Source organism: Lepisosteus platostomus, unplaced genomic scaffold (assembly GCF_059453375.1).
Source record: "Lepisosteus platostomus isolate fLepPlt1 unplaced genomic scaffold, fLepPlt1.hap1 Scaffold_105_H1, whole genome shotgun sequence".
In the NCBI taxonomy this organism is placed as follows: Eukaryota; Metazoa; Chordata; class Actinopteri; order Semionotiformes; family Lepisosteidae; genus Lepisosteus; species Lepisosteus platostomus.
The window spans coordinates 44,735-63,273 of record NW_028291486.1 but is presented as its reverse complement, the minus strand read 5'-3'; the positions used below and the strand labels follow the sequence as shown (position 1 = coordinate 63,273).

General features: G+C 52.5%; 5 non-coding genes and 1 pseudogene across 5 annotated transcripts; all 6 read left to right on the top strand.

Moving 5' to 3' along the window:
* The first annotated feature begins 25 nt into the window (after nt 1-25).
* On the top strand, nt 26-216 carry LOC148637850 (U2 spliceosomal RNA). Its single transcript, XR_015931196.1, has one exon. It is a non-coding gene; the product is annotated as a U2 spliceosomal RNA (small nuclear RNA).
* A 6,328-nt stretch (nt 217-6,544) lies between these two features.
* LOC148637849 (U2 spliceosomal RNA) lies at nt 6,545-6,738 on the top strand. Its single transcript, XR_015931183.1, has one exon. It is a non-coding gene; the product is annotated as a U2 spliceosomal RNA (small nuclear RNA).
* An 847-nt stretch (nt 6,739-7,585) lies between these two features.
* On the top strand, nt 7,586-7,776 carry LOC148637848 (U2 spliceosomal RNA). The gene has a single exon (XR_015931194.1). It is a non-coding gene; the product is annotated as a U2 spliceosomal RNA (small nuclear RNA).
* A 2,658-nt stretch (nt 7,777-10,434) lies between these two features.
* LOC148637847 (U2 spliceosomal RNA) lies at nt 10,435-10,637 on the top strand (annotated as a pseudogene).
* An 847-nt stretch (nt 10,638-11,484) lies between these two features.
* LOC148637846 (U2 spliceosomal RNA) lies at nt 11,485-11,675 on the top strand. Its single transcript, XR_015931193.1, has one exon. It is a non-coding gene; the product is annotated as a U2 spliceosomal RNA (small nuclear RNA).
* An 847-nt stretch (nt 11,676-12,522) lies between these two features.
* LOC148637845 (U2 spliceosomal RNA) lies at nt 12,523-12,713 on the top strand. Its single transcript, XR_015931192.1, has one exon. It is a non-coding gene; the product is annotated as a U2 spliceosomal RNA (small nuclear RNA).
* Nucleotides 12,714-18,539: the final 5,826 nt, after the last annotated feature.

The window sequence follows — 18,539 nt, the reverse complement described above, 5'->3', positions numbered from 1 at the left end:
CGCGTCGGTCCGCGCCTTTGTGGGCATCGCTTCTCGGCCTTTTGGCTAAGATCAAGTGTAGTATCTGTTCTTATCAGTTTAATATCTGATACGTCCCCCATCGGGGGACCACATATTAAACGGATTTTTGGAACAGGGAGCTGGATCAGGAGCTTGCTCCGTCCTCTCCACGCATCGGCCCGGTATTGCAGCGCCTCCGGGAGCGGTGCACCACCTTCTCTCAGCGGTGAAAAGACAGACGTAGGTAGCTAGGTAGCTAGCTAGCTAGCGAGCGAGCGAGCAAGCAAGCGAAGTGGACTGGAGCTCCTTCTTCTCGGGTCTCGTCCCTCGTCCCCCATCTGTGTGTCTCTGTGTTCTGTCTCTCTCTCGCCCTCTCGGTTCCCGTGCTCCCTCTGTGCGCTTTCCCGCGTCTCGACTCTCTGGGCAAGCAGGCCGGCCCCCTTTTCGGCTCCCGTGCGTTTTCCCTCCAAAAAACTTAGGTTTTTCAGCCTTTTCCCAGGGAGGCAGGCGTGGCTTGCTTGCTTGCTTGCTTGCTTGCTTGCTTGCTTGCGTGCGTGTCCGTCCCCGTCCCTGCAGGCGGGCCCCTTTCGACAGCTGGGCGTTTTCCCTCCAAAAAACTTAGTATATCCACCTTTTCTTTCTTTTTTTTCGGCAGGCAGGCAGGCAGGCGTGTGTGCGCGCGCGTCCCCGTCCCTCCCTCCCTCCCGAGAGAGAGCTGCCCCTTGCCTCTGCCCGCAGGTGCTGGCGCTCGGCTTTGGCTTGCAGCCGGTTGGGCGCAGCTGCTGCCGGTGGGAGGGGCCTAAGCTAAGGAGGCCGGGCGGCTGGCGCCCCCTGCGGCTGCGGTCGTTGTCGGGCCGTTGACAGAAGATCAAAGAGCAGGGCCCCCGCCCGGGACTGGCAGGAAGGCAGGCGGGCAGGCAAGAGAGAGGGGGAGCAGAGTCCCGCGGCAGGCCTCTGGCTGCAGGGAGGCCGGCAGCTGCGCGGGTCCCGGGCTCCAGAGGAGTCGGCCTGCGCCACTGTGCGCCAGCGGAACGCCCGCGCGTCGGTCCGCGCCTTTGTGGGCATCGCTTCTCGGCCTTTTGGCTGCGATTCCAGTACGTGGCAGGCCCGCGGCTGGAGGAACAGTCAAGAGAGAGGAGGGATCGGCGCCAGGGGTTTTTTTCCCGGATTTCCTTTTTTGGCGGAGCTTTCCGGCCAGGTTTTTTTTGCTGCAATGGAAGGAGCTGCAAGACTGCGTGAGGGAAGATTTCGGTATGCTGTGCGGTTCGTGCTGCGGGACGGTGGAGCGAAGAGGGATTTGGACTCCCGGGATGTCTTCGAGGAAGAGGTTATGCAGACTGCTCTACAGTTGCGACCCGAGGACGTCTATTGTTTGCAGGACTTCCCGGGTAAGAAGACCTTTGACTTATCGCTTATTTCTGAGGATTTAGTTCGGAGGGTTTGGAGCACGGCTAATGGAAAACAGAATGTGAAGCCTTTTTCTGACTACATTATCGAACCTCTGTTTGCCCGGGAGTTGAAGACCTTAACTGTAGCCATGTTTAACCCATATATGCCAGAGGAGGATATCGTTTGTTATCTGAAGCGTTTTGTGGACATACAAGGCGTGGGAGAGAGGATAATTGACAGGAAGAAGTACTGGACGGGGAAATGGCGCTACAGGGTGAGGTTTCGGACTGATGTTAAGGCTCCCGATGGCCTTTTGCACCCCCCAGCATCCTTTCAGTTAGGCTCTAACAGAGGGTATTGTTATTACTACGGACAGCCCGCTGTGTGTCGGCGTTGTGGACAGCCGGGCCATAATGTGGTCGACTGCCGTGAGGTGGTGTGCCGGAACTGCGAGGGTGTGGGGCACTTGGCTGCGCAATGCACTGCAGGCGTTAAATGTAATCTGTGTGGGGGTGTGGGGCACATGTTCAGGGATTGCACCCAGAGGACGAAGAGTTTCGCAGCAGTAGTGCGGGACGCAGGTTCAGCTTCACGTGCTCCTGAAGCTAGTCGTCAAGGAGTTTTGGAGGAGGCGGGTAGCATGGAGACGGAGGCTTGTGCAGGGGCTGGAAGGGGGGAGGCTCAGACAGAGGTGGTTGCTGAAACATCGCTAGAGTCTGAACTTACCTTAAGTGGAGTGCAAGACGTAGAGGCAGGAGGCCCGGTTGGGCTGGAAGTGATGAAGGCGGCGGTTGGGGGAATCAGCTGGGCTGAGAAGGTGGACGAAGCGGAGACAGAGCAGGTTTTGACAAAGCACAAGGCAAAAAGGAAGAATTTGGAGCCGGAAGAGGTCTCTAGCAGGAAGGCAGGGCGGAGTACAGAAGAGATGGAACTGGAATCGGAGTCGGATAGTTCAGCGCCCGTTGGTGCGGTTATACGCAAAGAGCTTGTGATCGCCATGCCTAATTTCCAGGATGTGCTGGCGGCGTCTTCCTGTTCTCCAGGGCCGGTGCTGAGCGTGGACGAAGCGCCTGTAAGTGTGCAAGAGGGAGATTGCAGCTTGGTGGGTAAAACGCCTGAGGAAGTTTGGGTTGATGCAGGAATACCTTCCAAGTTTGTGAGACTTTGTAGGTGGGACATGGAAACGGACTCGGTGACATGGCCCGAATTTTTCGACGGGTCTGTCTTCGAGAAGACCGGAATAAGATTGAAGCCGGTGGGTGTTTGGGGTGAACTGTCAACATTCCACGTCTACGCTGAAAACAATGGGGAAGTGCGAAGGAAGAGGTATCAACTGGAAGATTTGCTGAGGGAGTGGATAGAAGCCATTGAGAAGGACGAATTCAATTTCGAACAGAAAAGGGTTAAGAAACGGGACATGTTGCGGGCAAAGTTGGTGGTGCCGAGGGAGTTTTTGAATTTATGTAAATTAGTGCATGGGACCGTCGTGTTTCCTTCTGAGATGGGGGGAATTGTTGAGATGTTGCGACGGTATAAGAATGTGAGAGTGGAACCAGAAAAGTCGAGGGAGAGATTGAGTGGCTTACTGGTGTGTGGTGCGGATGAGAGAGATATTAGAGAAGTGTATTTGCGGTTCTCTTGTCTAGTGCGAAAGTGGGCTCAGAAAGGTTTTTGCTGAAATCTCTATGGCGAAAGTTCTTTCAATCAATGTAAGGGGGTTGCGAGATAGGGCAAAGAGGACGGCAGTTTTTAGTTTCTTGAAGTCTCAGGATTTCACGGTGTGCTTTCTGCAGGAAGTGCATCTAAAGGACAGTAGAGACGTGGCATCCTTTGCAAACGAATGGGTCAAGGGCCCTTCTAGATGGAGTGTGGGCGGAGTACACTCTTCGGGGGTTGGGGTCTTGTTTGGGACTCATGAGTTGGTGGTGGAAGGGTGTGAGGTGGGCGTGGCCGGTAGGCTAATGAGCGTGGATGTATGTATGGGTGAGTGTAGTTTTCGGTTTTTAGGTGTGTACGCTCCTGCTGTCGCCTCACAAAGAACCACTTTTCTTGCAAACTTGGCCCCTTTTTGTCTGACTAATAGGAAGGTGATCATAGGTGGCGATTTTAATCTCGACTTGGCAGATAAGGATCACCCTGACGTTAGGTTCATACACAGAATGTTGGGGCAGTATGGTTTGGTGGACTGTGTCGCTAGAGCCACAAAAGGGAAGACGGGCCCCACTTGGAGAAATTCGAGGGGGCAGTCCAGGAGGTTGGACTATGTCTTTTCCTCCCGGGGGCTGGTGGTAGAGAGTGCATCTATCTCACCCTTTTGGCATTCTGACCACGACCTGGTAAGGGTCGAAATAGCTGGCTCAGGCTCCAAGTTTGGAAAGGGGTGTTGGAGGTTGAACACCGAGGTTTTAGAAGAGGCAGCTTATAGAACCTTGATAAAACGGGAATTGGAGAAGTTGTGGGTGGAGAGGAGTGAGCAGTCTTCTCTGTTAAGATGGTGGGATATGGTCAAAAGACGGATTCAACGGGTCACTAGGGCCTATTGCACGGAGAGGCAGGTGCAGGAAAAGAAGGAGGGGCGATTGCTACAGGAGCGCCTGACTTTATTATATGAGAACTGTAATAAAGGTATGGCCGTGGACTTTGAGGACATCAATAGGCAAAAGGAGCAGTTGAGGAGCTTTTACGAAACCAGGGCTCGGAGATACCTGTTTAAAGCTCACATAGACAATCTGCAGTTTAAAGAAACATGCTCCTCCTTTCAATTCCGGAGTATGAAGGAAAGGCAGTGTAAGAGAGTGGTGGAAGGGTTGCGGGATGGACAGGGCAAAATAGTGACTGATAAGGATGGTATGTTGCGTGTCGCAACGGACTTTTATCAGGAGCTGTTTTCAAAGCAGGAAACGGAAGTCGCAGCCGTGGAGCATGTTTTAAGGTCGGTGGCGTCTGCGCTCACGGATGAGGAACGGGCAGGCTTGGAAGGGGCCTTTACAGTAAGAGAACTGGCAGTAGCAATGCGTGGCCTGAAAAAGGGTAAGGTGCCTGGTATGGACGGCTTGCCGGTAGAATTTTATTCTGTCTTTTGGGAAGAGTTGAAGGACATCTTGCTTTTAGTCTTAAATGAGGCCCTGGAAGTAGGTTACCTGGGAACCTCTATGAGGACGGGCCTATTAATACTTCTGTATAAAAAGGGAGAGGCTACGGACTTGAGAAATTGGAGACCCTTGACATTGCTGTGCGCCGATTATAAGATTCTGGCGAAGGCTTTGGTGAACAGGCTGAAACAGGTGCTCCCAGCAGTTGTGGGAAAAGAACAGACCTGTGGGGTCCGAGGGCGGAGGATTAGCTGGCCCCTGCAACTGGTGAGGGATGTTATTGCCTGGTCGGGGCAGAGAGATGTCCCTTTTATGCTAGTCAGCCTCGATTTGGAAAAGGCTTTTGACAGGGTGTCTCGCGGTTTTTTATGGCGGGTAATGGACCGTATGGGGTTCGGTCCTCGTTTTATTGGTTGGGTCCGGCTTTTGTATAGGGAGGTGGGGAGCAAAATTTTGCTCAACGGGCACGTCGGAGGTATGGTGTGGCAGGATGCGGGAGTGAGACAGGGGTGCCCTCTCTCTCCACTGCTTTTTGTGTTGTATATCGAGGCCTATGCCCGGTTGGTGTGTGCTGACCCAAAAATAGAGGGTGTCTTGGTGCCTGGGAGTGGTGGGGAGAGGGCTAGAATTGCCCTATATGCTGATGATGTCACTCTATTCATGGCTTCCGATGTGGACCTGCAGGGGGCGCTAAATCATCTGGTGGTTTTTGCCAAGGCCTCCGGGGCCAAATTGAACAGAGGGAAGAGCCACATTAAATTCTTTGGCAGGTGGAGAGATCGACAGGATGGAGTGGGGGGACTACAAGTGTGCAGGGGCCCCTTGAAAATCTTGGGTGTGCATTTTAAAGAGGGAGACGCGGCCAATTATAACTGGCTTGAGAGGCTGGAGAAGGTACGATTACGTTTGGGGAGCTGGAAGAATAAGGGTCTGACTTACGTGGGGAAGGCCCTTATCATTAAGATCGAGGTGCTGGCGCTCTTAGGGTACTTGGCCTCAGTTTACCCCATGCCTTTGAGGCTCAACCGATATTTGACGAGGGAGGTTTTCTGGTTTATGTGGGGCAAAAAATACGAATACATCGGGCGTGTGGACATGTGTCGACCTATTGAGGAGGGAGGAAGGGGGGTTCCATCTTTGCCCACTAAATTGTCCTGTTTTTTTGTTTCCTCATTGTGTGCAGCCTCGAAGAAGCCTGTGGAACATGTGGGGGTGTATTTTGTTCGGTTTTGGTTGGCGGGAAGGTTGAGGGTGGTTTTTGAGTGGGACAACAAGGCGCCCCATGGAGAGGACATGCCCTGGCATTATCGTCAGGCCTACCGGTGGATCGGCAAGTATGCGCAGGGGCTGGAAGGCAGGGTGTTGTCCGACCACAGGGCCTTGTACGGGACGGTGATGGCCAGCAGCACAGTGGACCTGGTCGGGGGGCTGCCCAAGGACGTGTGGAGCAGGATTCAGCCCAGAGGCTTACAGCACGACCTGATGGATCTGAACTGGTTCATCGCATGGCGGCGGCTCCCTGTGCGAGAGGTCTTGCATCGCCACAAACTGTCTTTGCAGATGCACTGTCCGAGGGCGACGTGTAACCATTTGGAGTCCATTCGCCATGTTTTTTGGGACTGTGTGTATGCGGGGAGAGTGTGGGCAAAATGCAGCTTATTGTTTGGTATGATTGCTCTGAATTTTGCACTTACTTTGAATGTGGTTTTATACGGTTTAAAGACAGACGTGTATCCCCGGGAGACGATCTGGGCATTGTGGGTGCTCCTGAGTCATGTGAAACTGGAACTGTGGAAGGCGCGGAATGGCCTGGTCAAAAATGGGGTTCAATTAAGTGTGACGGGGTTGTATAATCGACTGTTGTACCGAGTGAAATGTGAAATCATCTTAGATATCCGTAAAAGAGGACTCCACGCCGCAAAAGAAAGGTGGAAGGGGTTACTGGTACATTGTATGTCTTGATTTGGTTAACTGTGATTTTGTTTTGTTTCTTTGGTACCGTTGGTTTTGCTTTGTGTTGCATTGTTGCCATTAGTTCTTCCTTTCTGTAGATAGTTTGAGATTTTGTTATTTTTGTAATAAAAAAAAAAAAAAAAAAAAAAAATCTGTTCTTATCAGTTTAATATCTGATACGTCCCCCATCGGGGGACCACATATTAAACGGATTTTTGGAACAGGGAGCTGGATCAGGAGCTTGCTCCGTCCTCTCCACGCATCGGCCCGGTATTGCAGCGCCTCCGGGAGCGGTGCACCACCTTCTCTCAGCGGTGAAAAGACAGACGTAGGTAGCTAGGTAGCTAGCTAGCTAGCGAGCGAGCGAGCAAGCAAGCGAAGTGGACTGGAGCTCCTTCTTCTCGGGTCTCGTCCCTCGTCCCCCATCTGTGTGTCTCTGTGTTCTGTCTCTCTCTCGCCCTCTCGGTTCCCGTGCTCCCTCTGTGCGCTTTCCCGCGTCTCGACTCTCTGGGCAAGCAGGCCGGCCCCCTTTTCGGCTCCCGTGCGTTTTCCCTCCAAAAAACTTAGGTTTTTCAGCCTTTTCCCAGGGAGGCAGGCGTGGCTTGCTTGCTTGCTTGCTTGCTTGCTTGCTTGCTTGCGTGCGTGTCCGTCCCCGTCCCTGCAGGCGGGCCCCTTTCGACAGCTGGGCGTTTTCCCTCCAAAAAACTTAGTATATCCACCTTTTCTTTCTTTTTTTTCGGCAGGCAGGCAGGCAGGCGTGTGTGCGCGCGCGTCCCCGTCCCTCCCTCCCTCCCGAGAGAGAGCTGCCCCTTGCCTCTGCCCGCAGGTGCTGGCGCTCGGCTTTGGCTTGCAGCCGGTTGGGCGCAGCTGCTGCCGGTGGGAGGGGCCTAAGCTAAGGAGGCCGGGCGGCTGGCGCCCCCTGCGGCTGCGGTCGTTGTCGGGCCGTTGACAGAAGATCAAAGAGCAGGGCCCCCGCCCGGGACTGGCAGGAAGGCAGGCGGGCAGGCAAGAGAGAGGGGGAGCAGAGTCCCGCGGCAGGCCTCTGGCTGCAGGGAGGCCGGCAGCTGCGCGGGTCCCGGGCTCCAGAGGAGTCGGCCTGCGCCACTGTGCGCCAGCGGAACGCCCGCGCGTCGGTCCGCGCCTTTGTGGGCATCGCTTCTCGGCCTTTTGGCTAAGATCAAGTGTAGTATCTGTTCTTATCAGTTTAATATCTGATACGTCCCCCATCGGGGGACCACATATTAAACGGATTTTTGGAACAGGGAGCTGGATCAGGAGCTTGCTCCGTCCTCTCCACGCATCGGCCCGGTATTGCAGCGCCTCCGGGAGCGGTGCACCACCTTCTCTCAGCGGTGAAAAGACAGACGTAGGTAGCTAGGTAGCTAGCTAGCTAGCGAGCGAGCGAGCAAGCAAGCGAAGTGGACTGGAGCTCCTTCTTCTCGGGTCTCGTCCCTCGTCCCCCATCTGTGTGTCTCTGTGTTCTGTCTCTCTCTCGCCCTCTCGGTTCCCGTGCTCCCTCTGTGCGCTTTCCCGCGTCTCGACTCTCTGGGCAAGCAGGCCGGCCCCCTTTTCGGCTCCCGTGCGTTTTCCCTCCAAAAAACTTAGGTTTTTCAGCCTTTTCCCAGGGAGGCAGGCGTGGCTTGCTTGCTTGCTTGCTTGCTTGCTTGCTTGCTTGCGTGCGTGTCCGTCCCCGTCCCTGCAGGCGGGCCCCTTTCGACAGCTGGGCGTTTTCCCTCCAAAAAACTTAGTATATCCACCTTTTCTTTCTTTTTTTTCGGCAGGCAGGCAGGCAGGCGTGTGTGCGCGCGCGTCCCCGTCCCTCCCTCCCTCCCGAGAGAGAGCTGCCCCTTGCCTCTGCCCGCAGGTGCTGGCGCTCGGCTTTGGCTTGCAGCCGGTTGGGCGCAGCTGCTGCCGGTGGGAGGGGCCTAAGCTAAGGAGGCCGGGCGGCTGGCGCCCCCTGCGGCTGCGGTCGTTGTCGGGCCGTTGACAGAAGATCAAAGAGCAGGGCCCCCGCCCGGGACTGGCAGGAAGGCAGGCGGGCAGGCAAGAGAGAGGGGGAGCAGAGTCCCGCGGCAGGCCTCTGGCTGCAGGGAGGCCGGCAGCTGCGCGGGTCCCGGGCTCCAGAGGAGTCGGCCTGCGCCACTGTGCGCCAGCGGAACGCCCGCGCGTCGGTCCGCGCCTTTGTGGGCATCGCTTCTCGGCCTTTTGGCTAAGATCAAGGTTTAAGCCGGCAAGCCCGCAATTCCGAGATCTTGGTCAGAGGGTCGGGAAGGCGAGGGACGGATGGAATGGACGGAATGATGGAGTAACCGGAAGGGCTGGAACGTGGATGCTGGAGTCGGGAGAGCGGTGCTGTTGGAGACGTGGAGGATTTGCCGTGCTGTGGACGAGACCAGAGGACGTCAGGATTGTTTGGAGAGATCGGAAGTGGGCTGAGGATGGCGTTTGTTGCGATGGCCGGGTTCCCTTGGGCGAGGAAGGAGTGGAGGAAGAACTCCCTGCGTTTCTCGCTTCGGAGCCGGGAAGGACTGGAAAACTGGACAAGGGATAAGTTCAAGTTGTTTTTGACTAGTTTCTTTGATTTACGGTTTTCGGATATGATGTGTTTACAGGATTTCGGCAAACGGGGAGTGTTTGAATTGACTTTGGCGTCGGGGGATCTTTGTTTGGATTTGTGGAAGACGGTACAAGAAAGGAAGGGGGAGGCTCCGCTGAGCCTTTTTCATGTGGAGCCGATGTTTGCGGGACAATTGCTTCGGATGACGGTATGGGTATCGGATCCGTTTGTTACAGAGGAGGAAATTGCTTCCTTCTTGCAGCGATATGTGTTTTTGCAAGGTGAAGGAAAGAAGGATTTGGACAATGATGGAGTGTGGGATGGGAAATGGGTGTTTTGGGTGAGACTGTATATGGATATAGTAGGTGGAGGGGAGGTGATTCACCCTCCTGCGTTTTTTGGAAACGAATCACGAAGGGGGTACCTGGTTTATCCGGGACAGCCCCTAACATGTAGAAGGTGTGGGGATAGAGGTCATTATGCTGTGCAATGTACAACAGTGTTATGCAGTTGGTGTCAGTCGCGGGATCATGTGACAAGAGATTGTGTGCGGTGTCATTCTTGTGGGAAGATTGGTTTTGGTTATAAGCATTGTCAAAAAGTTGAGATGAAGGAACGGAAGGGGGAAGGGAAAAGGGTCAGTTGTGTCACTGTGAACAGAAGAAGTGTGGAGAGTGTACGGGCGAGTGACATAGATGGAGACAGTGATAGGGGTGTGGAGAGTGCACGGGGGAGTGATATAGATGAAGACAGTGATAGGTGTGTGGAGAGTGTACGGGCGAGTGATATAGATGAAGACAGTGAAAGGTCTGTGGATGAATCAGTGAGTGTGGAGAAGTTGGAGAGTGTGAGTGAACAACAGATTAGTATAATGCAAGAGGTAGCTGAGAAGAAGAGGGAGGTTATGGTTAAGGCGGAAGGTGGGAAGAATGAGGAAGGGTGGTTAAGGGTAAGGAAGAAGAGGAGGGTACGGAAAAAAGAATGGGGGGAATCTGACATTGAAAAAAGGGTAACAGCAAGTGTTTTACGGATTAATAAAATGGGGTTTGATAGTTTTGAGAAGGGGTTTGGAAGTTGAGTTGGGAGGGAACTGTTTAGCATAAGGGGCAGGACAGTGTAAATAGGATGATTTGTGATTATGGTGTTTGTTTTATTTTTGATTATGATTAATTTGTGTGAAGAAATGATGTGAAACAGGTGGAAATATGAATCTGTGTTGAAAGTTGAATGTAATTTGAGTTGAAGTATTTCTGTTTTGAACTGGATGGTTATTGATGGAAGGTTTATGTTTTCTGGGTGTGGAGGGCCTGGTTTTTTTTTTTTTTTTTTTTGCATAAGGGGTGGGAATATGGAAATGGGCAGGTTGATGTGCGTTTAGTGTAATTTGTTAAGTGATTTTCAAGTTTGGGTTGTGAGGTTAAATGGGTATTGGTTTTGTTGTATTTTGCATTTTTGTAATAAAAAAAAAAAAAAAAAAAAAAAAAAAAAAAAAATCTGTTCTTATCAGTTTAATATCTGATACGTCCCCCATCGGGGGACCACATATTAAACGGATTTTTGGAACAGGGAGCTGGATCAGGAGCTTGCTCCGTCCTCTCCACGCATCGGCCCGGTATTGCAGCGCCTCCGGGAGCGGTGCACCACCTTCTCTCAGCGGTGAAAAGACAGACGTAGGTAGCTAGGTAGCTAGCTAGCTAGCGAGCGAGCGAGCAAGCAAGCGAAGTGGACTGGAGCTCCTTCTTCTCGGGTCTCGTCCCTCGTCCCCCATCTGTGTGTCTCTGTGTTCTGTCTCTCTCTCGCCCTCTCGGTTCCCGTGCTCCCTCTGTGCGCTTTCCCGCGTCTCGACTCTCTGGGCAAGCAGGCCGGCCCCCTTTTCGGCTCCCGTGCGTTTTCCCTCCAAAAAACTTAGGTTTTTCAGCCTTTTCCCAGGGAGGCAGGCGTGGCTTGCTTGCTTGCTTGCTTGCTTGCTTGCTTGCTTGCGTGCGTGTCCGTCCCCGTCCCTGCAGGCGGGCCCCTTTCGACAGCTGGGCGTTTTCCCTCCAAAAAACTTAGTATATCCACCTTTTCTTTCTTTTTTTTCGGCAGGCAGGCAGGCAGGCGTGTGTGCGCGCGCGTCCCCGTCCCTCCCTCCCTCCCGAGAGAGAGCTGCCCCTTGCCTCTGCCCGCAGGTGCTGGCGCTCGGCTTTGGCTTGCAGCCGGTTGGGCGCAGCTGCTGCCGGTGGGAGGGGCCTAAGCTAAGGAGGCCGGGCGGCTGGCGCCCCCTGCGGCTGCGGTCGTTGTCGGGCCGTTGACAGAAGATCAAAGAGCAGGGCCCCCGCCCGGGACTGGCAGGAAGGCAGGCGGGCAGGCAAGAGAGAGGGGGAGCAGAGTCCCGCGGCAGGCCTCTGGCTGCAGGGAGGCCGGCAGCTGCGCGGGTCCCGGGCTCCAGAGGAGTCGGCCTGCGCCACTGTGCGCCAGCGGAACGCCCGCGCGTCGGTCCGCGCCTTTGTGGGCATCGCTTCTCGGCCTTTTGGCTAAGATCAAGTGTAGTATCTGTTCTTATCAGTTTAATATCTGATACGTCCCCCATCGGGGGACCACATATTAAACGGATTTTTGGAACAGGGAGCTGGATCAGGAGCTTGCTCCGTCCTCTCCACGCATCGGCCCGGTATTGCAGCGCCTCCGGGAGCGGTGCACCACCTTCTCTCAGCGGTGAAAAGACAGACGTAGGTAGCTAGGTAGCTAGCTAGCTAGCGAGCGAGCGAGCAAGCAAGCGAAGTGGACTGGAGCTCCTTCTTCTCGGGTCTCGTCCCTCGTCCCCCATCTGTGTGTCTCTGTGTTCTGTCTCTCTCTCGCCCTCTCGGTTCCCGTGCTCCCTCTGTGCGCTTTCCCGCGTCTCGACTCTCTGGGCAAGCAGGCCGGCCCCCTTTTCGGCTCCCGTGCGTTTTCCCTCCAAAAAACTTAGGTTTTTCAGCCTTTTCCCAGGGAGGCAGGCGTGGCTTGCTTGCTTGCTTGCTTGCTTGCTTGCTTGCTTGCGTGCGTGTCCGTCCCCGTCCCTGCAGGCGGGCCCCTTTCGACAGCTGGGCGTTTTCCCTCCAAAAAACTTAGTATATCCACCTTTTCTTTCTTTTTTTTCGGCAGGCAGGCAGGCAGGCGTGTGTGCGCGCGCGTCCCCGTCCCTCCCTCCCTCCCGAGAGAGAGCTGCCCCTTGCCTCTGCCCGCAGGTGCTGGCGCTCGGCTTTGGCTTGCAGCCGGTTGGGCGCAGCTGCTGCCGGTGGGAGGGGCCTAAGCTAAGGAGGCCGGGCGGCTGGCGCCCCCTGCGGCTGCGGTCGTTGTCGGGCCGTTGACAGAAGATCAAAGAGCAGGGCCCCCGCCCGGGACTGGCAGGAAGGCAGGCGGGCAGGCAAGAGAGAGGGGGAGCAGAGTCCCGCGGCAGGCCTCTGGCTGCAGGGAGGCCGGCAGCTGCGCGGGTCCCGGGCTCCAGAGGAGTCGGCCTGCGCCACTGTGCGCCAGCGGAACGCCCGCGCGTCGGTCCGCGCCTTTGTGGGCATCGCTTCTCGGCCTTTTGGCTAAGATCAAGTGTAGTATCTGTTCTTATCAGTTTAATATCTGATACGTCCCCCATCGGGGGACCACATATTAAACGGATTTTTGGAACAGGGAGCTGGATCAGGAGCTTGCTCCGTCCTCTCCACGCATCGGCCCGGTATTGCAGCGCCTCCGGGAGCGGTGCACCACCTTCTCTCAGCGGTGAAAAGACAGACGTAGGTAGCTAGGTAGCTAGCTAGCTAGCGAGCGAGCGAGCAAGCAAGCGAAGTGGACTGGAGCTCCTTCTTCTCGGGTCTCGTCCCTCGTCCCCCATCTGTGTGTCTCTGTGTTCTGTCTCTCTCTCGCCCTCTCGGTTCCCGTGCTCCCTCTGTGCGCTTTCCCGCGTCTCGACTCTCTGGGCAAGCAGGCCGGCCCCCTTTTCGGCTCCCGTGCGTTTTCCCTCCAAAAAACTTAGGTTTTTCAGCCTTTTCCCAGGGAGGCAGGCGTGGCTTGCTTGCTTGCTTGCTTGCTTGCTTGCTTGCTTGCGTGCGTGTCCGTCCCCGTCCCTGCAGGCGGGCCCCTTTCGACAGCTGGGCGTTTTCCCTCCAAAAAACTTAGTATATCCACCTTTTCTTTCTTTTTTTTCGGCAGGCAGGCAGGCAGGCGTGTGTGCGCGCGCGTCCCCGTCCCTCCCTCCCTCCCGAGAGAGAGCTGCCCCTTGCCTCTGCCCGCAGGTGCTGGCGCTCGGCTTTGGCTTGCAGCCGGTTGGGCGCAGCTGCTGCCGGTGGGAGGGGCCTAAGCTAAGGAGGCCGGGCGGCTGGCGCCCCCTGCGGCTGCGGTCGTTGTCGGGCCGTTGACAGAAGATCAAAGAGCAGGGCCCCCGCCCGGGACTGGCAGGAAGGCAGGCGGGCAGGCAAGAGAGAGGGGGAGCAGAGTCCCGCGGCAGGCCTCTGGCTGCAGGGAGGCCGGCAGCTGCGCGGGTCCCGGGCTCCAGAGGAGTCGGCCTGCGCCACTGTGCGCCAGCGGAACGCCCGCGCGTCGGTCCGCGCCTTTGTGGGCATCGCTTCTCGGCCTTTTGGCCAAGATCTGAGGATACGTGGCTTGACCGCGGTCTGACGGCTTGCCAGAAGTACGGGAAGGGCGGCGGCGGCGGCGGAGCGGTGGACGGTTGCTGGGGAGAGGACTTGGAGGGAAGGAGACGCTACCGGTGGAGGAGTCCAGTCTTTGGAGGAACATCAGCGGGGAACACCATCGAGCCACCACTGGAATCGCTCTGGGTTGAGCCCAGGGGGTGAAGGTGGGGCTCCCAGATGACATCTACAACCGGTAGGATGGCGTCGGGGATGGCGACCGGACCTTCATTGTCCCGTGAGGGACAAATGAAGGACACGGTGCGCTTTGTCTTGAAAGAGGAAGGAGATAGAGAAGGTTGGATGGTCAGGAGTGTCTTCGAGAAGGCCATTTTGGGCAAGATCTTGGGCGTGAAGAAGGAGAACGTGTTATGCCTGCAGGATTTTTACTGGAAAGGCACATACGATATTACTCTGCATTCTAGTAATCTTTGCGACGAGTTTTGGGCCAAGACTCAAAGTTTAAAAGATCAGGCACCTCTTGATAAGTTTCATATTGAGCCACTATTTGCAAGAGAATTACGCACTCTGACTGTGCATTTGTTCAACCCTCGTGTGCTTGAGGAGGACATTATGACTTTTTTGAGGCGGTTTGTTGACGTACAGGGGGCAGGCAGGAAGATAATCGACGCCGAAGGATACTGGACAGGGAAAAGATCATATGCAGTGCGCCTGAGGTCTAAACCCGGGGCAGAAGGGGGACTGTTACATCCGCCCGCCTTCTTCTCCATTGGGGCAAACCGTGGTTCCATGTATTATCCCGGTCAACCATTAACGTGTCGGAACTGTGGCGGGCACGGACATTTTCAGACTGAATGCAGAGAAGTAGCATGTAGGAGGTGCGGAAAGATGGGCCACCTGGCGAAGGATTGTAATAGCGCCCTAATGTGTAATCTTTGTGGGGCTACAGGGCATGTATTTAAAGACTGTCCAAAAAGAGCCAGAAGTTTTGCTAATATAGTCAAAGAGAAAAACTTACCTGCCAAGGATACAGGTGGTGGTGCGGCGGAGGCCTGGCGACGGTCTGGGGGACCCCAAGAGGGAGAAAGACCTGTGGGAAAGGAGCAGATGATTAGACCAGCCGTAAGAGCAACGAGAGATGATGACCCATCAACATCCCACGGAGCAGGTGAATCACGCATCCCGGAAGAAAACGGCAGAACAGTGGCTGAAGGACAAGCGGAACAGGAGGGCTGGACAATAATGCAGACTCGGAGGAAAAGATTGACTGGGAGGGGTTTGGGGGGAGTACAATTGTGTCAAGAAAATAGGTACAGTGCTCTTGTAGATCTTGATGAGGGGGAGGGGTGTAGTAATGTTACGAGAAGGTTGCCTGGTGGGGGGGCGGACGAAGGTGAGGGTGTGATGAGTGAGGATGGAGATGGTAGTGAGAGTGATTGTGGTGTGTCTGGTGTTGTGGCTGGGAAAGCTAACAAAGACAGGACCAAAAACATACAAGACAAAGGAAAGGGTAGAAAGAAAAAGAAGGTGTCCCAGAGGCCAAAGATTCCTGAGCCCACAGGGGACGCTCAGAAACGTGAAAGACCAGTCTCTAGTGAGGACAGTGATTTTATTGAAGGGAAAAGAAGCAAGGAGGAGGAGATGGCCTGGCTTATTGATTTCGACTCATCCCTTCAAACTGTTAATGTTCAAGGTGAGGCAGTTGGCGGTTTAGCTAAGGAAGGGGACAAGGGGGAGGAGAAGGGTTTAGAAGGGGATAAGGTTAATGAGGGGGAGGGAGATGAGGGAGGAGGGGAGGGGGAGGAGCTATCCAGATCTTTCGTAGAAGAGACAAGTTTAGAGACACATTCCCTGGAAGGATTAAGTATTTCTTCTTTCATTAATATGAGTCCAATTAGTTCTGTAGAAGGTCAAACTCCAGAACCAGTTTTTGAGGCAGAAGGTTTTGGTGAGGTAGATACCTTAAACAGCCCAAATGGATAATTTATCTGTATGCACCATAAATGTAAGAGGTCTGAGAGGGCACAGCAAGAGGATTGCTGTCTTCGATTTCCTCAAGGGTTTAAAGGCAGATTTTTACTTCTTACAGGAAGCCCATGTGAAAAGTGATGAGGATAGTAAGAGATTTACCAAAGAATGGGGGGAAGGTTTCTCAAAATGGAGCATAGGAGGAGTACACTCCGCAGGAGTGGGTATTCTTATTAGTAATAGTTTTTTTAAACTAACGAATCATTTTGTGGTAAGGCCCGGAAGAATACTTGTAGTAGATGGCCAGTTAGGGAAGGAAAAACTAAGACTAATTAATGTATATGCCCCAGCGCAAAAAAGGTTGAGAAGAGATTTCTTTCAGGAGTTAGAGCCCTGGTTTATGACAAACAAAAGAATTATTTTAGGGGGAGATCTTAATGAAGATTTGGATGGGTGTAAGACGAAAGGAGCCAAGCAGCTCCTCTCTCTTTTTGAAAATTACGACTTGAAAGATAGCGCAAAGCAGATCGACGGTGGAAGAGGGCGTCCCACGTGGAGTAATAGCCAAGGTAAGGAAAAAAGGCTAGATTACATCTTGCTATCTCCATATTTTAAAGTGAGTGCTTTGAAGATTATACCAGCATGTTTCTCGGACCATGATGTGGTTAAAGTAGAGCTGGATGGTGGAAAGATTAGTTTTGGGCCGGGGTTTTGGAAATTAAACACAGAAATTCTGGTGGAAGAGGAGTATAAAAACTTAATAGAGACAAATTGGAAAAAATGGGAAGCCAGGAAATGCTTGTTTGAATCAGCAATAAGATGGTGGGAGAATACAAAAAAGAGGATAAAGAGCATATCAATCCGATATTGCAGGAAAAGGAGGAATAAGGAAAAGGAGGAGTTTGTTAAATTACAACAAAGATTGAATGATTTGTATGAAAGGAAGAATGGTGGCGTGCATGTGGGGAGAGTGGAAATTTTAAAAGCTAAAAACGATTTGAAGTGCTTGTATAAGGAAAAAGCGAAAAGGTTTTTGTTTAAATCAAAGTGTGATGTCTTAGAGATGGGGGAGGGTAACTCCTCAGCCTTATTTAGAGCAATAAGGAAAGACCAAAAGAAGATGAACTTTGATGGTGTACGGGGGAATGATGGGAGTGTCACTGAGGACCCACTGGAGATGGTAAGGGAGGCTACCAGTTATTACAAAGATCTCTTCAAGAAAGACTTAATAGTGGGGAACACTGAAGGGTTTTTAAATAAGCTTCAATTAAGAATAGGAGAAGGAAGTAGAGAGGGTTTAGAAAAGGAATTAACTTTAGAAGAGGTAGAGCAGGCTTTATTTAGCTTGAATAAAAAAAAAGTGCCAGGAATTGATGGACTCCCAAAAGAATTTTACGAGACCTTTTGGCCTTTAATTAAGTATGCTCTCTTTGATGTTTATAAGGAAATTCTTGAAGGGGGACAATTGGGTGTAACCATGAGGACCGGGGTATTGTCCTTGTTGTACAAGAAAGGGGATAAAACTTGCCTTGGAAACTGGAGGCCGGTCCAGTTGTTAACAATGGACTATAAGGTTTTAGCGAAGGTCCTTTGTATGAGACTAAGGAATGTATTAGCTGAGGTTATTAGAGATGACCAGACATGTGGAGTTAAGGGACGAACTTTAATTTGGAATTTGTTCTTGATTAGAGACACTATAAGCTGGGTGGAAAAGAGACACCTACCGCTTATTTTACTAAGTCTGGATCAAGAAAAAGCGTTTGATCGGGTAGATCACAACTTTTTGTGGCAGGTTTTAGAACGGTTTGGGTTTGGAGGGAAGTTTATTGGATGGCTAAGACAATTGTACACAAATGTTGGAACCCGAGTCAATATCAATGGATTTATAGGGGAGTTGATTGCTTTAGAGAAAGGAGTCAGGCAGGGGTGTCCGCTGTCACCTCTGTTATATGTACTGTGTTTAGAACCTCTGTTAGAAGCAATCCGGTCAAATATGGAGATAACAGGGATTACAATTCCTGGTAGCAGGGGTCAACAAGCCAAAGTCGCTGCTTACGCAGACGATTTAGTTTTGCTGTTAGATTCAGACAGAGGGGTACTGAGGGCACTGGAGGTCTGTGATCTTTTTGGGCAAGCATCAGGTTCAAAACTCAACATAAAGAAAAGTAAAATAAAATATTTTGGTATTTGGGAACATAGGACAGAAACTCAAGGAGGGCTAACATTAGAGTCGGGACCTATTAAGGTATTAGGGGTAAGTTTTGACACACAGGGATCGGCGCATTTGAATTGGAGTATAAAACTGAAACTCTTAAAAAGGAAATTAGGTCTGTGGAAAAGTATACATTTGTCTCATATGAGTAAGATTGTAGTTGTTAAGACGGACATTCTTTCGAACCTGATTTTTTTAGCATATGTTTTTCCGTTGCCTCCGACATTCAGAAAAGAGCTGGTTAGAATGGTTTTTAACTTTATTTGGAACAATAAATATGAATATATTAAAAGGGTTGACATGTATAGGCCAGTGGAAGAGGGAGGGAGAGATGTACCTAACATCCCCCTTAAATTGGATGTTTTCTTTGTGACGAGTTTATGCAAAGCATTGCATTTTGAGGTTGCACACAAGAGTCAATATTTTGTAATACTTTGGTTTAATTGGGTCATGCCACATTTGAGAGCTGTGTCAAATTTAACCCCAAAAGCAGAAGATTTACCTTGGCATTATGAACATGCCAGAACATGGCTTAAACAACACCCAGAAGGGAAAGAGATGCCGGAGTGTTTACAGCACAAAGCACTGTATAAGAAAATAAATACAAGATCTGACAGTGCAGTAGTGGGGAAAAAAAGGGAGCACTGGGTGAGGGTTCAACCACAAGGTTTGGAGGGACAGTACAAAGACCTTAACTGGTTGGGGGTCTGGAATCGCCTCCCAGTGAGGGAGGTAATGTACAAAAGAAAGTTAACCAGGACAAAGCG